The sequence below is a fragment of the Ceratina calcarata genome, unplaced genomic scaffold (assembly GCF_001652005.2).
Source record: "Ceratina calcarata isolate Rehan_Ccalc_2016 unplaced genomic scaffold, ASM165200v1 scaffold1051, whole genome shotgun sequence".
Lineage (NCBI taxonomy): Eukaryota > Metazoa > Arthropoda > Insecta > Hymenoptera > Apidae > Ceratina > Ceratina calcarata.
Genome location: NW_017131401.1, coordinates 3012 through 7207, shown reverse-complemented (window position 1 = coordinate 7207; position 4196 = coordinate 3012). Strand labels below are relative to the sequence as shown.

Sequence of the window (4196 nt, the reverse complement as noted above, 5' to 3'; positions counted from 1 at the left end):
ATTACGCGGAAACAATAAAATTTTCAGAATAAGAATTGTTTAGCACATTACAATCCCAAATTACCTTTAATTTTAGACAGATGCGAGTTCATACCGTATTGGGGCAGTTTTGTCACACAAATACCCGGATGGCAGTGAGCGAGTCATGCAATACATTTCAAAAAGTCTGTCTACAAGTCAAAGGAAATATTCTCATACAAGGACGAAAAGTGTATTCCCGTAAACACATATTTTTGACTAATTATGTGGGTAACATTGACAGTTTACCTTATTGCGCGGCCATTAGATCTACTCCTTGGCAAACGAACTTCGCACCATCTTGTGCAGTCGTAAATAAATGTACTGAAGTGTCTTGCTTTTCCCTCGGATTCAGTTACTCGTGGATCCAAATACGGCTGAGTGGATAATTTGTAATAATTCCGAGTTTCTTTTTATTGTTTTTGGAAAAGAAATTCTGCACATTTTTAACTGATAACCGACAAATATCGCAACCTGCATGTTTTCCTCAACCGCATGCGCAGTAGTTTCGTGTTCCTGTTCCCGTGTAGGATATGCAGATCGTTTATCCGATCGCATAATAACAACACGTCACCGTTTCCTCGTATTACTTCCGCTGTCTGTTTATCAGAAATTACATTACAATCTTATCAATTATTCTCGCGAGCGGTAGTAAAGTTCGCAAGTCCGGAACGTATAACACAATATGAAGTCTCGATGTTCTTGAATTTGTTCGCGTCATTTGCCACTTGTCATCATTCGCGATACGCCTTATCACCGTGTGAACTACCGCGGTGTGTATCCTCATATACTACCGCGTAAAAACTTAAGTGGTCAGCATTGCTCGCATTGTCTGGACAAAATGATAGCACACGTGTGCTATTATTAAGTTTTGATGAATACAGTCAAATTCCCTAAATTTGACGAATGGTATATAAACAGTAATATAATATTTATAAAGAAAATAAAATGTCTGTTCCTGATTTTTTAAATTATTAACAAAATATGTCAAATAGGTTCGGCGAACTGATGGCACATTTTTCAAATTGTCACATTTATTGTTTATTATTTATTATATGTCTACATATATAAAGATAGAATACATTTTATTAATAGTCATAATAGTAATATTTAAGGATTTCCATTTTCTACACGTTCGATTTGTCCATGAATACTCTTCTGCCAAATCGGCCCATTTTGCTCGGCTTAAACACTTCTACAGACCATACACCTCTATGATATACATACATTCCGGCTCTTATGCGTGGCCTTGTGTTGTGCGTTAATGCTCGGCATGTTCAAGGATGTTTCCTATCGAGAGCTTTCCGATGATTCTGACCTTTCGCGTGATGACTAGACTCTCTTTATCCGACGAATTCGGCCAAAGGTAATTCCATCAATCCCATATTCGTCTAGGCGAAGTCTATTTTTCAATTGTTCTAAGCATTTTATCGATCGATAAGCCACTTCAAATGTAATAGTTCTCGTCATTTTTTTATGGTTCATTTCATCTTTAATAATTTTCCAATCTCCTAATATGATGCTTGAGTTATAACACCTGATTTTATGCAAAATATTATCTTTGGTATTTTTCAAGTTGATAACTTCGCCCTCTATTAGAAATCTATATTCCAAGGCGATCGGATCATCTACCTGGAGTCTATATCTGAATTTTACACGGTCGATATGTCTAACGAGCCACTGTTTGTCGTAGTCGGTGGCACACGTAACGATCAAGCCACCGTTTCTTATCTCATGATGTAGGAACTGGGGGGGTGCCCTCCTTTCCAGCTTGATTATTTGTCGTATGGCCTTCTGATAGGACGGGATGTCCTGCGGATTCATTTGGGCCATCGGATAATAAAGTGGCAACACGGCCACGATCTTTTTTGTTGCCTGTCTATTGGTTCTCGCGCATTCCATGATCCTGATCTCGGTTGTTTCCTTTCGATTCTTTCCTATTCGTGTCCTCCTTTTCGAGAGTGTTCCTTACTCCTTGTCACGGGTCTACTCCTATGTAACATAAATCAGAGATGTTTCCCTTTCAATTTTCCGTCTATTTATTTTTTCTAGGATATATTCATGTTCTACGTACTTGGTTGACCTCGTCTGGGTTCCTTCGTTCCTTATCCAGCTCCTTATTTCCTAGTTCTCAATTTTATCTTCTCTATCTATAATACAATCGGGGGACAATTTATTTAATTTGTCTTATTATATTATTTCTCTTCTCTTTCTACTCTTCCTCCTTCTTCTTTTATTTCTTTTTTAGTATTCTGATACTCACAGTTATAAAAACTCCGGCTTGGTATTTGCCCCTGTTCCAGGTCAATGGTCGTTCCACCTAGCCGCACACTTTATCTCGTACCTTGTTCTTCCTTCCTCCTTCTGTCGCTTTCCTTCCTCTAGAGGACGTGCACCTGTGCTATTGTGACTTGTGAATGACACGTACTGGTCCTTAAATAGTCTCGGATGCGTGGGGAAACTCATACCTTATCACTGACTCATAGTGATAGGAAAATCCAGACATTTTACAGTGTTCTGACCGTGAGAACTGGTTAGATGACATTTACTCTTTGATCGTGAGAGCTGATTAAATCTCTGTAGAATGTCTATTCTATCACGATGATTCAGCGATAAGATATGACAAGTTTTCCTGTGCATCTGCGACGCTTTCAGGATTAGTACAATACAAACTTCGATAAAATGATGTGTCTCGATTGCCTTGCATAATTTTCAAAAAATTGTTATAATTTGCTTGTGAAAAATGAATATATAATTCAGAGTTATATATTTGGGATATTTATACAGTGAGTCTCCTAACATGACGACCTCAAATAACTCGTAAGGTATTCGTTGTATGAAACAATGTTTCAAACGAAAGTTGCATGGTACCTATGGGGACAGACAGTGCTCGAATCTGTTTTTAATTACCTTACTTTTTTATTGAGATATTATGGTCACCTTCAGTTACTTAAGTGGAATGTATAATATCTTTTTTAGAATTCGGACAAATCATCAAATTTTTGCGTGAAAAAGTATTACACAAAGTGGGACTTCAAATGAATAATTACTGGGATATCTTGAAATTAATAATCTTCTTTTAGGAAGTACGCTTAATCAACATGACCTTGTTTTCGACGGCAGGTCATGTCTGTCAACAAGTTCCCTGTTAGATGTTAGAAATCATCAACACGAAATGCCTCTTTAGTATCACAGCAAGTGTATGTGCGTCGCAGCGTCGACAGTTTTAGCGGCGATTAAACGTTTCAATCCTAGAAGTTCTGATGGTTGAAGTGGACTGTATAAATAATTGTGTATAACAGTAATATGTGTTTTCAATCTCGACTTGGTTTATTACAACTAACAAGTTATGTACAAATGAAATGCGCTATTGCTCTATACACGTTCGTTCTCTAGCTGTCTGAGGGAAAAAGTCTCTGGTCGGCTCGCTGCGCTGATTTTATACAAAAAACCGCTGCTAATGCCGCACCAATCGGAGGGCATTTTGGCAAACTCTGCTATAGCCACACCAATCGAAAGTCAAGCCGTTGTGTTTTCCGAAACTGAAATTGTTGTGCAGTTCGTGACCAGATGTGGGAAAGGGAAAGTCAGGAGCCCAAATGGCTTAAGAACCAGTACGGTCATGAATTGTCCGAGAAACGAAGAAAAAAATACTCAAGTTCCGACATTTGGCCGCTTGCTGGTTGAAAGAAATGTTCTACATTTTTATTACGATGTTTGGTAACAATGAAAAATACGATATGATAATTGTTTATGGAGCGTGTGAAGAAAATGCTGTAAGAGTTAAGATCTCGTACAAAGCCAAGTATCCTGATCGAAATCAGCCATCGCATTCTACCTTCTTAAGATTTAGTCAAAGACTAGAAGAACATGACAATTTTAATGTACAGAAACGTAAAAGGTATTGCAAAATTGTAAATAACGAAGGATGTCGTATTCCAACCTTAGCAGCTTTTACCCATAATCCGCATATCAGTACATGGCAGATTTCGTGTGGTATGAGCATTTATCAAAGCAGTGTCGTGCGTATTCTTCATTCGGAGAGCTTTCATCCGTATCACCTGTGAGTACATCAAAAGCTACATGAACGAGACTTTGAAAAACGCGTACAGTTCTATGAGTGGTTTTTGCACCAGATGCAAGATTCAAATGGTACATTTGTATAGACTGTTTTATGG

The 4196-nt window shown here is 38.0% G+C and overlaps 1 long non-coding RNA gene across 1 annotated transcript; it reads right to left on the bottom strand.

Moving 5' to 3' along the window:
• Positions 1–1058: 1058 nt before the first annotated feature.
• LOC113465210 (uncharacterized) lies at positions 1059–2569 on the bottom strand. The gene is made up of 3 exons (XR_003390056.1): positions 2282–2569; positions 2093–2168; positions 1059–2010 (listed from the first exon to the last, which is right to left on the bottom strand). It is a non-coding gene; the product is annotated as an uncharacterized LOC113465210 (long non-coding RNA).
• Positions 2570–4196: the final 1627 nt, after the last annotated feature.